The 19,107-nt window shown below is 39.2% G+C and overlaps 1 protein-coding gene across 1 annotated transcript in view; it reads left to right on the forward strand.

The window, feature by feature from the left end:
* The window catches only part of foxp2 (forkhead box P2), a 96,556-nt gene that overhangs the window by 8,787 nt on the left and 68,662 nt on the right, over window positions 1-19,107 (forward strand). The window lies entirely within an intron of this gene.

Here is a 19,107-nt window from a genome sequence, read left to right on the forward strand (position 1 = left end):
AACCTGCATCTATTCATGGCAGATCACGCAGAGGGCAAGTTCTCGTCATATTTGATAATTTGAGTAAGAGATATGTTGACTTTTTAATCGTCCTGTTATTAGTTACTGTAGGCACTCAGTTGCTATTAAAATATTTCTTCTTAAGGATAAAAAAAAAAAAAAACAACAACTTTGGAACAATGTTGAACAATGCACTGGCCAATCTTATGTATATAATGAATGGGGAGAAAAACTATTAAAATATGGTGCCTTTTAGATGCAACGTGAAGTTTAAATATGTGTGAATATTTTGTTCTGAAAGTTATCTCCATTCATTTATATGGAAAAGAGTCAAAGTACATTTTGGAAGATTTCCAACAGTTCCAAGGATGAAAGCAAGTTATATGGATTTGGAACAAGGTAAGGGTGAGTAAATGATGACAAGTATTTTGGCCATTTTTTGGGAAAAAAAATCCCTATAGTCTACAAATAATGATTGAGAAAGATTTGTTATGCTTCATGCATATATACATGTATGAAGCATAACAAATCTTTTTTAAATATATATATTTATTTATTTATTTGAAAAAAAGATGGGTAAGCAGCTAATCATCTGGTGATTTGAGATGAACCCGTCAATGCACTTGCATTTAATATCTTCTCCGTTTTTATCTGAGCTAAGAAAGTTTTACATTGCGCTAGCAATAACAGCCCACACTTTGCTGCCGATTTGCTAAACTCAGCGGAGTCCAGCGCTCTGTAGAGAAGCGTCCATCAGTAAGGCTATTCCAAGCCATTACTCTGCCTTTGAGGTGCGGGACTGATTAAAGTTTGCATTTGCTGAAGAGGTTGGGTGGCTTGGCTTTAGGCAGGGGCTGAAATCCCCAGAAGTCACTGCCTCACAAGGCTAAGCAAAGCCCGGCTCCTCTCTCCCCACCTTAAAGAGATTTGAATATTAGTTTTTAATTTGACGAGTATCCACTTAAATCTTCAAAGATGAACTCTTAAAGCATATCTGTTCTGGAACAGAAGTCCTCTGATCAGTGCGTAAAAAAAGTATAATTGCCGCCCAACTTCACACCGCCAATGCACACGCATTATAAAATCTACAGCAATTAAGCATATCTCACCCGAGTTTAAAGACGAGGGATGGCATTGCTCACTCTTCGGTTGGACGGCCTAGCATGTTCTTCGCTTTGAAAATTGATTTCTTGTTCTAGTAGAGCGCCTGTCATTTCCATCTGAAATGGCTCAGAGAGAGCTCTTCCACTCCCCGGAGTCGAGAGTAACCTCCATGGGGCTTTGCTCTGGACACTCGGAGCCGAGAGCTCAGAAGGATATCAAAGGAAACCGGGCTCCGTCTCCATTGGAAGGTCTCATTGTGTGGCTGATTTGGGATTGGAAAGGGAAGGTGGTTGGGGACGGAGATGAAGCGAAGCCCGGTTCCTCCTAATCTTTATCCCCCATTAACCCCCAGAACCCGAGCAGCTCCTGGGATCAGGTCACTGGTCAATCCCCCCCATTTCGATCGAATATTTTAAACTTAAGACTTTTTATGATGGATGGAAAAAAAAAGTTGAGGCCATCAGAGGTTCACTTCATGGTTCTGGTCTTTCTCTTCTTCTTAAACTCTCTTCGCTTCATTGTTTTGTCGTATTAGAAAGAAGGATTTTTTTTGGACTCTGCCCAAGTTTCCATATTCCCGTTAAGCTTGGTTTGGGAAAGGGCTCATAAAGCCATGCTGTGAGCAAATTGGAGCTTGAGTAGCTCCTTGTCTTGCCCATTCACACATCTTTTATTTCTTAACCGTGATAATAAGAACTTTGCAGAGTAAACTCTGGCAACAACGGTGGCGCCTTCATTCCCTCACTTCCTGGCATTCAGGTCCAGATCTTTTTCAGTGGCATCTAGACAGTTTTATTTACTCGCATCCCATAAGACAACGAGACAGAAGGAAACAAATCGAGGCCAGTTTGAAAAATGGAGCCAGAATTTGTAGAGAATGGACAGTTGCCCCGAGAATAGAGTTACAAAAGAGAGTCTGCCATCATTCCTGATAGAGGAGACAGACCGAGTCAATGAGGTTATTGATCCGGCAGGAGTGCTATGCTAATCAGCCGTCTGAATGGAACGAGACTCGGTGTCCTTCACTGCGACATCTGCTTGGTTTACTGGTCTTTTTAGTCTCTTAATACATGCTCAGCAATTCTGATATGCAGAACTCTATGCAGTTTATTGTGTAGAAGCTATAAACACTGGAATGTTTCCAAGTGGCGGGATGATTGTGAAACTAGACCCTCTTTTTGACATCAGAGCAGTCTGACACAAGTCTGACCCTGGCTGTCCAGGTGGCAGGAATTAGTCAGACATTTTCTTGCAGGTGATCATGCCAGTGCATTGGTCTCATGCCGTCTCGTCCTCGCTGTGTGTCGCCTGGAGTATATTTTGAACTCCCCGTGCCATCATGAAATGGATCACCGTGTAGAATAGTCTTGGGTGGATTAGGAATGAATGGCTGCAGATTGAATATATGAGTCCAATTAACAATTTCTGCCAATTTCATTGTTAAGAATGTGTATTAAACAACCACGAGTCAGATTAGAAACTTGCGTTCGGACAATTGTCACATCAACTCCAACTGAGTTGACTAAACTAGGATTACGACACGATATATGCGATGGAAGCTGCCATTGGTTTCTTGAAGCCAATTTATTTAGAGGCTTTGAACCAACTGAGTATGAAGGATTTTGGCCTCCTGTGGAGTTGTAAGACTCCTAGATTATGTGAATAATTGGCCACAAAAAGGATTCATTTAAATGTAAATTAGATTAAATTAGCTTAGTCTTATTTTGTGTGTGTGTGTTTTATAAAATGTGATTCTTCTCACAAGAATTCTAGGATTTCAATGCATTTCTCACATTTGATATTTTATATAAACAGCTAATGTTATTTTCGTCGGAAGGAAGAAATCTTATACGTTAACAGAGTTCTCCCCCGCAACGCTTTGATAGCGCTGTTTTGAAATGCTTTCTCCATTTGAACGCTTTGTCTGGCTTCATTCACAGGAAAAGCTTTACTACAAAAGATACAAGCCCACCGCTTTGTTCTTCACGATAATTTGATCGTGGCTTGAAAAGTGATCTTGCGGAAGGAGAGGTACTAGAGCCTGGAATTTGGCTTCCCCACCACAAACCGCAAGCCTGTACAATCAAACTGTGTCACGGTTACCTGCTTTGATAGATGGTGAAACTGTTTGTTTTTGGGACGAGAGCAACCCGATTCGGGTCACATGCCCGTCTCAGGCTGAAATGTGTGTGTCGGCGCGACCGTGCTGCCAAATCCAAGAGTCTCTGATTTCTCTCCATGGCGCGCGTTTCACTTTTGTAACCCTCTCTCATGAAAGCCGTGCCTCTGGGCCAATTCTGCGGTCACACTACCTGATTCTGAGGCTCGTGGAGTGATGTTGAGCGCTGAAGCCAGAGGGAGTCATGTGAGAGAGATTCCGTCTGCATAAACATGCCCTTCTTCTTCTGCGAGAGAGACCAAACAGACAGGGCGTCCCTCAGCCCGCCTCACCTGTGAAGGCTTTTCAAATCTCTTTCACTCTCCTTTCCTGCCTGTCTCCCTTTTCTTTTCGTCTTGTACTTCTCCAGCTGTTTCCTTCACGTCCTCTTAAATGAAACTCTCGGAGAGCAGATTCTTTTTCCATCATTCCGGCTGGTGAGGAGGAAGTTAAGCTTTAATGACAGCATTTGTGGCCTAATGATGATTACTGCGGAAAATATTATTTAGACTAAAAATCTTAAGGTGAAAGCCTTGTGTGGTGTAGTGCAACCAACATCAAAAGTCACTATTTTCAAAAATGTAGCCGCTAATTTAGTTTCTGTATTCACTGAAATAAACATTTTAAATGATGTAGCAAATAAGATAAAGAATTGCATTTGAATCATAAAATGTAGAATAAAAATTTACTGAAAAGAACTGGAAAAAAAAAAAAAAGAACTTTTGAATGTTAAAAAAGGAATTGAAGATTGAAGGACCAGATGGATGGATTGCTGTTGGGTTGAATTTGGTTTGTTTTTATGAATTGGAGGACAATTTGAAATGAATTTCTGTTTAAATCAAAATGAATTCCACAGATGTTGTAGATAAAGTTCATGTAAGTAAAATGAGTTTTGTTTAGATTTCTTTCTCGTCTCATTCAGCTGGTTTTCTGTTTGTTTTCTCCTAATATTTCCTGCTTTCTCCAGACCTATTTTCATCACTTAATTCTCTCTTTCTTTCATTCATAGCTTTACTCCCCCCTGTTATTGGATTCTCTCTCTGTCTCTCTCTCTCTGTCTCTCTCTCTCTGTCTCTCTCTCTCTGTCTCTCTCTCTCTGTCTCTCTCTCTCTCTCTCTCTCTCTCTCTGTGGCATGTTACACTCAACCACACACACACACACACACACACACACACAGAGAGCTGGATGCAGACTGACAGTGCTGCCACAGGACTGATTGAAACTCGTGTCTCAAAGTTGCTAATGCTCACTGAACCATTTTATTGAAGATAAAGTAAATAAAATAGGTTGCCTTATGAGAATTCACTGAAATAGACCAGAATGATCTAGAAAACACTGGCACACATGGTGAGCAGACACTCCTCTGATTGGTTCATAGATTCCAGGCGAACGGCTGGGATGAGCTGTTTTCTAGAGGTATGGGAAAGCTAGAAATTTCACAAGTTCAATGTTTTTTGAGAGGCCTGAGAGAAAGCAAACGGCTTTCTAAGGACTGACCAAAAAAAAATAAATCTTGACTTGTATACCACAGAGCTCGGTCATTGCTGTCAGGTGATGTAATCCACGGTTTCTGTTTACTTGGTTTTAAGTATTTTTGAAGGACTGTATAGCTTGTTGGTTCATGAAAGGTGCAAAGGTTTTATACTGTATATACTTTTTTACCGTTCAAAGGTATAAATTCAATTATGATAAATCTGCTTCATTTTGTATATCAGTCAATTACTTATATAGAAAATAAAGACAAAAAAAATACACTGAGAAAGTAAAATAGTTGTAATAATTGTGAATTGAAGTCTTAACTTTTCTTGAAATGGATGATGCTATAAGTGTTGCACCTATCAACTAATCTTTAGTTTTTGGCCAAACTATAAACTATTGTTATTGTTCATATTAATTCTGTTGTCTGACAACAGAAAATATATCAATGGAAAAAAAAATGTATCAATCAAAATGGTATATGTGGACACAGAGGCAAACAAACATAATAATAAATGTACATTTTGCGTGTTCAAAAAAAAAAGAGCTGCCCTGTAGTGTGAAAATGTAAACAGGCTTGTCTAAGCCTCTCAAATAAAGAGAATGGGAAACTGGTATTTCTAGGTTCTATTTTTATGTGTTTTTAACTGTAGTAGACATGAAAAAGTTTGAAAAACACCTGTGACCTGTGAAACATGTCCAGTCTTCATCCTCTGTCAACTATGGTTTCAATAATAGTGAACCTATTGCACAAAGCATCCATATCTTTCCATGTATTAAAAACATTTACATTTAGAAATTATAAAAATGTGCAAAAAATTTTAAAATTAATCATGTGTTACTACGCCATTTTAAAAATTAGTCAATTTAGTCAATTATCTCTTAAACCTGTAACTGTACAACAGTTTAAGTCTGAATTAGACATGAAAATGATAGGTAACAGAGACCACAAGCCTCGTCTCGGACCAGATCCGACCAGGTTTGTCAGTCTTTTGACTGCATCTTGATCTGAATGAACAGCAGGTTTAAACACCGAAGCCGAACAAAACGAGTCACATTCAATAAGAGCCTTGTTCTCTTTCAACCTCGCGAAGAATCATCCACGTTCTCTATACATTTACATTTGTCCAGATTTCTATAAAAACCTCCTCCCAGCGCAGCATTCTCGCTCAGAAGATAAAGCCAGCGTTAGAATGTGATTCCCTTTGGCTTAGAGGAGGTATAGGTGTCACCCTAATACATTAGCATTGTCCTCCGTTATAAATATTCTGCCAGCCCTTCCTCAGTCGGCTGCCTCTGAATGCTGCCACTCGCCGCGTGTATTGTGGAGAGCGCCCGGCCGCTCCGAATCCACTCTGTCTGTCTTTTATCAAACATCCCGACGCTTTGATAGTTTCCTCATTTATTTAGTGAATAGTTGGAGAGGAAGAAAGGAAGAGAGAATGAAAGAAAAGAGTTTTTACATTATGTAAATGGCGGAGGGGGGAGCTCGTCTCTAATCTCTCATACGCTCATCACGGCAGACGTTTGCATTCCGTGATACTGCCCTCCTAGAAACCATTGTTGGGATTCCTAGCCCCGTTCCAGCCCGGCTCAATGCCTTTTAGAGGATTTTAATACACACACCTTTCCTTGCAACAACGTTTACAAGCCGCCGTTCAATAAAATCTCAAGTACCTCAATGTTTCCTTTGACTGGTCGCAGGCAAAGCATGAAGTATTATGAATAATACAAGAACATAAGAGTGATTTTCGAGTGCGCTTGCGTTGTTTAATGCACTAATGCGCTCACTCGCCGGGTCCAGAAATCACTTTTTACTGGATAACGTGAGAATTCGGAAAGTTTACCACCTATTATTTCACACCGCCTGTGAAACTGTGAAACTTCAAAGTGTTCAAAACACATGTTACTTCTGTAATCTGGTGTACTTAGGAGTGATATTTGGGGGGAAAGAAAACAGTTTTTCCAAGATTAACTTTTTACTAGATAGCTAGTGAATTCACAAATATTGCTAGTCGTTATTTCTCACTGGCTGTAAAAAATTTATTTTTTTTTACTTTGTGAAGGTGCTGTAATTTTAATCATTATGGATGAATTATGTAATTGTAGTCAATACGATTTACGCATTTATTGCATCCCTTGTATTTTCTTAATGTCGCCCCTAACTAGGAAATTCAGGCTTAAAGAATTAAAGACTACAATTCTGACATTGTGGTGACGTTCATGTTCGTTTGGCTCATAAGCGTGTTCTTTCCAGCATGACTCGAACTCCCCATTAAATCAACACGATTTGTTCTCACAGTCGGACTAAAGACAAATAATGTTGCATTTCTTGAATTTTTCAGCCAACTAGCAAGCAAAGCCAATTTTTAGTTGCGTTTGGCGCTCACAGAGTATTAATTTTAGACCCTGCGTGTACAAACACACTGTATGTTCGCAAGACCGCCCTTTGTGCTCGACAACAAACTGACAGCGCTAATGCAGGGTAATTATTACCTTTAAGTAGGGATAAGAAAGGAATTGTTGACAGCAAATTGGCTTTTAGCATGCGTGTTGTGCACCTGCGTGTTGATCAGAGTCTGTGATACGCAGAGCCAAGAATGCTCTCTCATAAACATATACACACACTTACGAGTTCGTGCATATATTTGCCGTTTCTCTCTCTTTATGAAACCACACGTATGTCTGCTAATGAGCTTTCTAAATATATAATTTACCCACTTCACCACGAGAAAGAGGTTTGTGTGGCTTTTTTCCCTGCTCAAATTGTTTCCTTTCATTGCCTTGACAGCATAGAGGATTAGCAGCATAACTGCTAACAACCATCAACGTGTTTTTATCGTTGTGTCACTTTTTTTTTTTGTACCCCCCCCTCCCTTCCTTTCGCTCCCTTGATTCACAACTAAAAATGAAAAAACAATGGCTTCGACCTCCGGTGGCCCTTCCCAACGTACAGTGAGTTAAATGGTTTGTAAGACGTTTAATTACCAAATGGTATAATCATTATTCATCTCATGATTAGTTGTATAATATTAAGTGAATCTCCTCCCTTGAGTCCTGTGTTTCACAGATCAATAGATTTAGAGCTGGAATAAGGGGGAGGATTGGACAAAATATTCCTCTGATGTTTCTTTAGCAGACCAGTCTCTCATTTATTTATATAATTAGCTTTCATATATGTTTAATTAAATGCAAATTTAAACGATCTGACTACTACACTATATGCTTTATACGGCGTGCAATATTTATTATAACGTGTAAGCGCTGAAAAGCAAGAAAATACATGCTTAAAACGGCATTTACATGCAAATTTCTGGACATGGATCATACAGTTAACTATTTAAAATAGTTAAATTTCAAAAAAAAAAAAAAATCACAATTTAGTTATATACATATATGCATGCATGTATGTGTCTGTCTGTACAATTTGTAAATGTATACAATTAAAAAAAAAAAATAAAAAAAAAATATATATATATATATATATATATATATATATATATATATATATATATATATATATATATATATATATATATATATATATATATATATATATATATATATATATATATATTATATATATATATATATATATATATATATATATATATATTTGAGGGGAAGGACTGAAAAAATTTAAAGATTGATGACAGTAGGCTAAAATAGTCTCAGAAATCACATATGTGCACAATAAGATATAAACTGTGAATTTTTGTTTTAGTGTTTGATTACATGATATAAAGTGTTATGAGGTTTAAATGGCGAATGCTTTGTTGTCTACGCCACAAAACGTGTATTTTCTAACTACAAACCAAGCCCAGATGCTTTTGAGTAAAAGTTTATAAGATGTTCCCATGTCATGCTTTCTGGACACGATCAGATTGCATCAAGATCAGTAGTAGTTAATAGCAGCCAACGTTTTACCCTCAGATGCTTTTTGTCAAGTGTTCAGGACTGAAACGATCTGCTTATTTTCCCCTACAGTGCTACAGATTACATTACGACAGGTGAGTTTTGTTCTGGGTTTTCTGATGTAACACTTCACAGTTGCTGATCCGCTGCTTGAGAATCAGCTCGCACACAAGCAGGGTCTTACCGTTATTCACTCTGATGTGTTTTGCCCACTGCTCCGCCGAGACGTTTCTCTGTCTTTAGTCACCACAAAGAAGAAATGACAGATTACAGGCTTTTGCCAGAGTACATATCAGTCTGCGAGCTTCCTGGAGATCAAGCCTTGAGGTCAGCACTTGAGGAATGCCCAGACACATCACTGGATGGCACTGTTTCCATTTTTTGCTCTCCTGAACCCCCTCGGCTGGATCAACAGGGTTTGTTTTGAGCAGCATGAGAACACTTGAAAAGGCAGGAGCTTTAAGAGAGCCGAGGGCTTCTCAAAACTCTGTCCCAGCGCAGAAGCATGAATCCTGGGGAGAAAAGTCATACAGACGGGACTCCTCTGTCTGTAGTGGGTGGCAAAACCTGAGAGCCAAGTGCTGGGATATTACAGTCCAGAAGAACGTGTATTAAAGCATTCTAATTAGGTCTGTTTATTTTGTTTATACAGTATAATTATTTAAGAGGATATCAATATTTGATTAGAATTTTATTTTATTATCTAGTTTAACATGTTTAATAGAGGCAGTGACAATAAATGAAGTAGTTTAAGTAGAGAAGCTGGCGTCCTGCGGTGTGCTCTGTACTACAATAAACAGCATCTACTAATTATTTTTTATTGTTATGCACAGCTTTTATAAGCTGATATTAATTAAACGACTGCTTGAAACATTAAAGCATTTAAAAAAACAGTTTATTTAGCTCCAGGACCACTTAAAATGAAGCGTCGAAGGCAAAAACGATAACTAGTCGTGGTATCTACGCTTTCTCTTATACGTGTGGATTTCAAATCAAAATCTTAATTTTGCTGAACAAAATGGGTATATAAATATGGTATTTTTTTGGTTTTTGGGGGATTTTAAAATCAAGATAAGACTTTTTTTTGAATTTCCAGCATTTATCGGTGTGCGCATTTTTACAACAGGAATTTTGTGGTTATTCATCCGTTTAAATTAATTAAATTAGATTCCTCTGATGCTGCCAGGCGTTCAGATGATAATTGCATCAACACGCCGAAACATAATAGCGCTCTGAGTGTTTCCAGCGCAGTTCATTTCAATCTAAATCCAGAGCTCCTCTGGCGAGACCGTGTGTTCAGAAGACTCCTCATCTTCATCTGGAACATCTCCTCCAACTTAACAATTTATCAGGGGCCAACTTGTAAAACTGTGGTCGGAGACGTTTTGTTAATGAACCGTTTACAGAATCGTCGTAGCCAAATGGTAGGGCTGATATTTGACATGCTCCAGCTGTGCGCTCCCTCCGAGGAGGGCGGCCGCCGATCCAGCTAGCGATTTTTAGACAAAAGCTTGCTCGGCGGAATGGACGCGTCGAGCCCGCGGTACAGTCATAAATAAAGGTGGGAGTGTAATTGAGTGATGTGCGCCGGGGGAACGGGCGAGAGATTGAAGGCTGTGTACTGGTAAATAGATAATCACACAAAAGTAAATGGGGTTTTCAAACCTCAATCTACTCCGCCAGCGTGAGCTCGTTTGCATGTTAATCACCGCAGCGATTTCCCTCATCACAAGGAAGTCCGCACTCTTTCATAACCAGCTTTTAATTGCATTTAAAATGTCACAGAGGTGAAACACATGTAATTTAGCCATAACTGTGTCCAAATTAATGGCCTCTACTCAGGCGTTCCATTCAGTGGACGCAAATGAGTCTGTCACTTTGGTGTTTTGATCTTTATTTTTTTTTCTCCCACTTGGATTTTTATTTATGTGAAATGCATTAGAGAGCTTCTGAATACATCCCGGTGTCTGTTCAGAGGACGCGCCGATTGGCGAAAAGCACTGTTAATTCCAGGTTATTTCTCCCGAATGCGTGCGCAAGCGTCGCCTTGGACGCTAACGAGGGAAACCGGATGAGATTAGACGAGGGTGAAAAAGTCAGCGGGACTAGATTTAAAGAAGCCCCCAAAAAGTTTATTTTCCTTCATCACCAGGTGTTCTCGCACATATAAATTACTGAGATGATGTTTCCATAACAGAGCAGAGGGCACTCCTGAGAGCCAAACCTGCAAAACAGACCTATTTAATTTTTCATAGAGGAGGACCATCAGGAGCAATAAGCCAATATTCTCCTTCCCTTTTTCCAGATGCTTTCTCTAGCCTTGCATCTTTCCAAACCCTAGCCTTTACATTTTTCCAGAAAAAAAGGCGGTTCTGCCGAGACCTACATGAAAGAAGAGAACTGTTGAAATGTTAATTTTACCATCTGCTGTCGAGGCCCTGCTACCTTTGTGCGAACGAGTGTGTGTGTGTGTGTGTGTGTGTGCGTGCGCTCTCTCTCTCCGTCTTAAATTCCCAGCGGTTCTGTTCTGTTTTATGAATGTGCTGGTATTTTGGTTGTTTGAAGTTTTTGGGATCTGGGAGTTTGAAAGTCAGACTTAGAAAAACAGAATGCCACACGACGCACCGAGTGACAAACCGATTATCCTGCCCTCATAGTCCTGATAGCGCTCGGCCCCTCTCCGGTTTCCATTAGTAGCCTCCGTATCCCAGGAACTTCACGTACCAGCAGCTCAAAAGCACTTCTGCTGTGCAGACACACACGGAGGCGTGGCGTTTATTAAAAGTCCCATATGAGATTAATTTATTATTTATTTATATTTAGTCTCTTCCAGAGAAACAAAAAGAAAATAGGAATGACCGCACTGCATAGTTTTGTTTAAACAAATGCTCTCTAGAATGCATATAATGTACGTAAACCGTATATATAAAAATCTATATTTTAAAATGCTTATATTTATAATCCGTATTTTAAAATATACTTGTCAAACAATTAATCGCATTCAAAATAAGTTGTTTAGTTTGTTTACATAATAAATGTGTGAGTACAGTGTAGGCCTATATTTACTGTTTGTATATAAATGCACATGCATGTATATATTTAAGAAAAATGTTCTCTTTATGTATTCAACATATTTTTTAATTATATGAATATACGTATGCATGTAAATGCATTCAAATATTTTCAAGATATATGCACAGTACAAACATCCTGTAAACAAAACTGTTGACTAAAATGTCATTAGTCATTTGACAGCACAAAAAAAAAAAAAAAATGTATATATTGTATATATATGTGTGTGTGTGTGTGTGCACTTTTAGAGAACACTTTATAGACCTCGAAGCTGACAGACTTAGTCTAAGAGCCATAAAACTGGATTTCAAGGTCTTTAACTCGCTCCACACGTTATGATTTTGCGAACGTAACTATGCAGAGTTGGTCTCCCTTTTTTGACAAATGAAAAAAGAGCCAGCCGAAACTCGAATCCCGTCAAAACGATTTTCTTCTCATCATGGGACGAAGCTGACACTTTTTAAACAACATTTTATCAGGTCCGCCGACGGGGTCCCTGCCAACTGGACAGATTCCATTGTGAGATTTGATAGTTGGCAATTAAGCCGAGACATCCTGAAATGCGACTGTGTGCAGAGTTGCAGAGCGTTTGCCTTGGCCGGGATCGGATTGTTTAGTCTGCTCTCATTGTGAAGCAGCGCTGTTTCTGAGCAGCAGTTGACGGTTGTTTGCAAAGCGCGGGGGGAAAATGTGAGAGGCCACCATTCCCTGCCATTTATTTATTTTTCTCTGTCCTTGGGACTGGAATCTGATTTTTTTTTTTTTGTTCCTGTTACTCTATTCTTTGGGAATTATGCTTTTTTCACTGTATATGTGGCTGCTGAAATGTAGACTTTTCATGACCTCACTATGCAGGCTGTGTTTCATTAATGACCAGCTCTGTGGTTTGGGTAGAGGAATAGTTTTCATATGACACCGTCTTGCATTAGTGCAAAGCAGCAGCTGCAGAGAGGCTGAACGCAGCCAATTCTGTGGCTTTGAAAGGTGTGAAAAGTTCAAGTCCCATTGAAAGAGCCTTGAATTTATAATTTGTGTGTGTAAATTTCTTTTTGTTCATGGTGTGTGTGTGTGTGTGTGTTACATCGGAACTGCCCGAGACTTGTAAAAAAAACAAAAAAAAAAATGTTACCTGCTAATGAAACATTTGTCTTTGATTCTGTGGCAACTTCTCAGGCGATTTTGGATGCCGACCCCTTTCCGTGTGCCAGCGCAATGCTTCAGCGCCACTTTGAAGTAATTAAAATACATTTTCTGGCTCATACATTGATGGCATCCATCCACCCCGATGCATTTATTTGTCAGGAGGAAACTCGTCTTTAATTGACTGGGGTTCAATACAGACCACTTTGTAACATAAACTCGAACAACTTCTTGTACGTGTGCACATTGGACTACTGTAGCCACCGGTTCGCTACTTCTGCGCAGTATTAAATGTCCTCTGGGGCAGCTTGGATTTGTCCGGGGCCAGACAAAAGACCCCTGTTTAGTGCCTGTCTCCTGCTGTTCGGCTCTTCCACCGATGGGGTTCCTTCATGATGCAGGTCAAAAAAATTTCGCGTCATGCATGTTTCGGTGGTTTTTGTAGGTATTTATTACCATGTCGTACTCAAGTTTGGTCGCTGGCACAGAGGGATCAGTTGTTAGTCTAGGGGGTGCAGTTTGAGCAGAAAGGGCGATGGGGGCAGAAACTTGGTGAGCCTGAACAATGGAAGGATTAGCTAAGAGTCCAGCTATGCATTTGAAGTCGTGTCTGAGTTTGTTTAGGGAGGTGGATGTGCGTTTAGATGACCCGACAGCAGCTGTTGGGCACTTTAAAACTGTCAGAACATCCCTCCATTCCTTTTCCCTCCTTCCCTTCTGCTTTCCATCCAGTAAAAAGTAGAGAGCCTTGTACGTGCCGATGAGGGGGAAAAATGTTGCTGTGGGGCTTTGGTTTGAATGCGTGAAGTCAAATGGGTCGTGGTTGTAACGTTCGCAGTTTCTTCCGTTTCGCGTGCGATTTTTCAGATACGAGGATGTGTTGAAGATGTCCATTAAGAGAATCAGTTTGTGAATCGGTTATTGCTCACAAGGACTGAATTAAAGCGCAGCAGAGCAGCATCAACATGCAGTATGTAAAAATGCAATCTGATTTCTATTTGATTCAGGTTATATAGACAAGAAACCTTGATCAAAACTTAAACAATGATATTATGCAATGAAATAGAAAAGTATAAAATATAAAATGTTCTTCTGTGCGTATGTACACTCTCTGGGGAGAAAAAGAAAAGAAGCATTTAACACCTTAAACGTGTATATTAGTACTATATTTCTACTTTTTGTCAGCTTTTGTATCTTGTATCTTTTTTTCTCTGAGAGCGTAAAGCGTATGCACATATTTTTCACATTCTCTCTGTACTGTACTTTTTAAATTCCTGACTTGTCTGGAAACATTTTATTTGGCTTATTTGAAAACACTTATTGTGGCTTGAAAGGCCCTTTTCCTGTGCTTTAGCTTCTAGTACAAATAGCCTAAGCTTTTTACGGTACAGAGCAATTTGCACTTTGAATGGAAGCTGCCGTTTAATAAGTTTGTTTCAGTGTTTTTGATTGGCCTGTATTTCAAAATCAAATGGGGCCTGGTGCATGTTTCGTAGCGAACGCTTCCATTTTGAACTCTTATTTTGTTATTTAATATTTTTTTCCCCTTCCTTTTGCATAAACAATTACAATTTTTGTTCCATTCCAGGAATTAATGGAAACCATTTGCATCGGGGGAAATTTGTACGTGCAGTGCTGTTTTCAATGTCATCACAGGCTACTTTTTGCGGCTAAAATGACAGAAGAGGGCTGCTTTTAAGTACTGTGCAAGCAAACTGATAAGTGAATCATTCCACTCTCTAAACCCTTTTTATTGGGACTTTAATAACCACTGTATTATAAATTATAATGTATTCCTCCGTTTGCTAATGCCCTTCAATATAGCCGTCTAAAATGTGGTCTGAAAGTTATTGTGGCTACCTTTTCAAAGGCAAATCAATTACATGTTTTTGGTAATGCACCATAATTCCAACATCAATGGACGAACGGATGAATTGAAGCGATTCAGAGTGGCGCGGTTGTTCCCGTGATGTTTTTTTGTTTGCGCTCTGCGCTATTGACTGCGTCCAATCAAGAGCAAGTATTCATCCTCCGTTCCCGCCATAATGGAAACGGGTCGTCGGAGGCACCTGATTACGACCTCCAGTTATGTTCGGCTAATGGAATATGGAGTTCTCGTTCATCGCGTGTTGTTAAAGCAATTCGGGCCGAAAGTTTTCCTCAAACTCGGCGTTTAAAGAGTTCGCCATTTCTGCCAAATTGCAGAGCGCAAGACTTAAGAAGGATATCGGTAGGGAGATCTTCAGGAAGTAAAAATTGCCACTTGCATACTGTCTTTGACCGACCGCGCCAAAGCTTAACCACTCCACGGGAACATGTGCCGTTTAGGAAGATATAAAGGAGTGATTTTATTACCCAGTACATCTCTCCTCAGAAGCGATTTCATTTCTCTTTTCAGCCGCCACAGGAGTCTTTATTTGATCTCATATTCCTGAATTTAACTGCCTCAAACTGGCCGGCCTCAGTTTATTTTCATTTGGAAAACACATTTTCTGTTCAAGAGGACACGGGGGTAGTTGGGATTGAGGTGGGGGCTGTCAGGCTCTGTGTCGAATGTAAATGTCTTCTTTTAGTCACTTTTCACTGTAGATTATTGGAGTCCAAACTTTTCATTTTCTCCCACCTGGAGCAGATCCGACGTGTATCTGCAATGCCTACAAACGAGACCGTCGAGTCTTAGTCTTTCACTTCGAGTCTTTGTAGGGTTTGAACCATTCAAGGAGGCTTTCTGCTTGTTCACGGGTTGTTAATGTTCATTTTTTTTGGGCTTTCTTCAGTGATGGCAAACACTTCTTGCACACTCTCAATTTTCCTGCAGCAACAAATGTCATTCCCGCCTTTAATTTGACTAGCTTTTTGTGGCGAAAATGACATTTTAAACAACTTTTGCTGTAAAATGCGTCGTGCTAAGGTTATGTATCCTAAATGCACACGTTTAAATAACTTTTTGCGTCGTTTGAAAAGTGCTGATTTATTAAAATGGCACATTACCACTTAGTTTTCTACTTTTAATAATACTTTCAGTTGTTGATTGTAATGGAAATAATGGCACAGTGACTTGCCTAAAAATAAATGTTCAAATAAATATTATTTTAATATTATTTTTGCTTATATTGTCTTTTTTTTTTTTTAAATGTCATCTATTTAAATAGTGGATTTTCATAGTTTAATATTGGGTCTAGGACAAGGATAAAGCAATAAAATCTGGCCTATACATAAAAGACAAAAAAAAAAAAGTTTCAAGACTGTTTTAATGTGACATTCATAAAACAAAAAGAACTCTGTTAGTTTTAATAAAGATCAAACCTTCAGCCATAAAACTGCTCATAGTTGAAGAAACACCCATTTGGGTCACGATTGGGGTTGGGAATTGCTCTACTCTTTGCGTTCTCAGGCTGTCTGATGCACCCAAACAACTTTTCCCCGCTTCAGATTTTGTCATGTGTTGACACAGATGTTCAGGCGTGTGTTCCAGCACAAGATGTTTTAAGTATCGGTGGAGGGGTGAGACCGTCTAGTCCAAACAAGGCTGCCACATCGCTAGAGTCTGATCATCTGGGACTTTATCAGGACTTCAGTGTCTCTGTTGGGTTCTCCCGCTAATCACACCTCTCTGACCTGTCTGATGACAGCACTCTGAAAACATTCAGCAGTTTTCAGAGACCAGAAACCCCCCTCAGCCATCCCTGCCCCTCTTTCTCTCATAATTTTTTTTTTTTATTTGGCTAGCCTCCATACAGCGAATTACCTCCAGATGTAATTCCTATCCCCGCCCCCCTACTGAATTAGTGGCTAGTAAAAATTAGGTTTAAATTAGCTGCGGCGTGGAGAATGGTTAAGTTTGAAATTTCCTTATAATGAGTTTATTATTCTTTGGTGGGATGCCATTTTCCTGAATTAATTCTCTCTTCTTTTTTTTTGGAGTAATTGCTGTCTGATTGAATAGAATCAAACCTCTGGATTGAACGTAGCTCATGGTACTTTTGGAGTTCTGGTGTAATGTGAAACGAGCTTGGACGTGTCCAACTTTCCTGCTGCTTTTTATCATTGTATTTGTCTGTTTTCTTTTTCTCCCAGTGTTTGTGATTTAAAAAAAAAAGGAAATATTTGAAACGTTTGGAGTATTTTTGATCAGATTGTGTAGATATTTATGCTTAAAGCTGCAAATGTAAAAACAATAAGCCCAGTTTATTCTCTCTATATATATTGTAAGTAAATTCAGACTTAGCTTGGTATATTTTATTAATAAAAAAAAGTAAGATTTGGGCAGACAGAGCACAGGCTTTTCAGACGTTTATATTAACAGTATATATTAAATAATTGTAGAGAAAGTGTTTATTTTTTTCATTTGAAGTATCTTTTCCCCTGTTATCTTTTGTTTTAGTGTCAAAAAACAAAACAGACATGTTACTAAGTTTAGATTGGTTGTTTATGTATTATTTACAAAAATTCCGTGTTTTTTTTTTATTTAAATTTTTTTTGTCTTTTTATGTAGTCTAAAAAAACAAATTGCGTTTTGTTTGTTTTTTTTGTTTTCAGTCCTTGATTTTTTTTAAGATGACACTTAAGATGACTAAAAGACATAAAATGGATACTTTTTATTGGTAACATTTTCTTTTGTTTTCCGTTAAAATAATCAGTGTTTTGTTTCGATTTTTTTTCATCTTTCTTTCATCTTTTGAGTTGTTTAAGAGTCTGAAATACCAAACATTACTGTTTTTAGACTTTTTTTTATTATTTATTTTTTTGGTCATGTTGACAAACGCGTTGAGTGGTCATCGTTGAGTGCTTGTCATGTTGCCTTTCATCTTATTACAAGTTTGGCAGCTCCAAGCGCATCAAATACCCATTACCTGCATTTCTCCAACAATGCGACGCTAATACAAATTACAGCCTTTACAGTATGATAATATCTCTCGAGCGAGAGAGGAAGTCGGCTGCCATTCAGTTTGCTTTCATCTGCCGCCAATCTGCCGCATAACAGGTAAACTGCTGTGAGCTGCACTTGCTTGTATAAATTTACCCACACAGTCAAGTCTTTGATTTCATCAACTCATCTAATTCAAATGCGCTTTTGAAGGAGCCCACATTTTAAGGGTAGACACAGAAGAGCCAATTTAACCTGGAGTGTCTGTCTCGTTCTGCGGGGCTTTCTGTTTGAAGTGGCCGGTCAGCTTGAACTGTCTGACTTCTGTCATTTCGATCTCTTTTATTTCTCCGCTGAAATGTATACTTCAATCCTCCCTACAGATGCTAGAGTGGAGCAGGTATCATTAAACGGAGAAAATGAGAACGAGAGAGAGCGCGAGAACGTCGTCGCGGCTGCCGGGGTTGGTTTGTTTTCAATAGGAACTTGAAGGCAGGGCCCTTTTCCTGGGGCCGCTCGCTGTGCCTGTTGATATTGAGCCGAGCAAACACTCTCTCTGGGATGTCCTGTCGGGCGTCCGGCCAGGGTCGCAAATGAAAGTCGCATGTGAGGAATCCTGCGCGGGGATCCTCTGAGCTGAAGCCGGCCCCCGTCTCGCTCCTGGCTCTTGAGCTTAATTAGCTTTTTAATGGAGGTGCCACCAAACGTAGCTTATTTACCGGGGCGCAGATAGCGGCTTATTTTGATGTGCGTTGCGTCTCGGAGCTCTTTGAGGCTCGGAGTTGTTATTTTCAGAGTAATGCTGTGGATTAAACGCACATCTTATCTCGCGCTGTTGTGATTGTTCAGCCTTTGCTCCGTCCCTCTCCCTCGCCTACCGAAGTATATATGCAAATACATTTGGACACTATCATTATAGGCTACTTAATAGGACTTCATTAAGGTTCCGCCACGCAAGGCAAAAGGAGGTTGCCATGGGTACGGTGGCGCTTAAGTACAGTATATTATAATGTTTAGCTGCCTGTTATATAATCATTGTGCTCTAATGGTCCATTTCAGGTCATATCGATCGGTGATGAAGAACATCATTAAGATGAAGAGAGGCTGGTCTTATGAGTTTGCCATTAATCTCAGTTTTTCTTTTCTCAAAAAGAGAATGGGGCATGGATAGATCAAACCATGGTAATCTGACTGACATTCTCTTGCTTTGAAATGGCATAAAAAAAACTCGAACACTACAGATGCAGCAATCAAAAAAGAAAAATAAGAGAAGAAGATTTTTGACCAGAACAAATAATGGTGGATTTGTGGTTTTGTTTTTGTGGTGGTTATGAGATGCCAACATATGCATTTATAGTTTGCTTAACATAATAT

Source organism: Puntigrus tetrazona, chromosome 4 (genome assembly GCF_018831695.1).
Source record: "Puntigrus tetrazona isolate hp1 chromosome 4, ASM1883169v1, whole genome shotgun sequence".
NCBI classification, from domain to species: domain Eukaryota; kingdom Metazoa; phylum Chordata; class Actinopteri; order Cypriniformes; family Cyprinidae; genus Puntigrus; species Puntigrus tetrazona.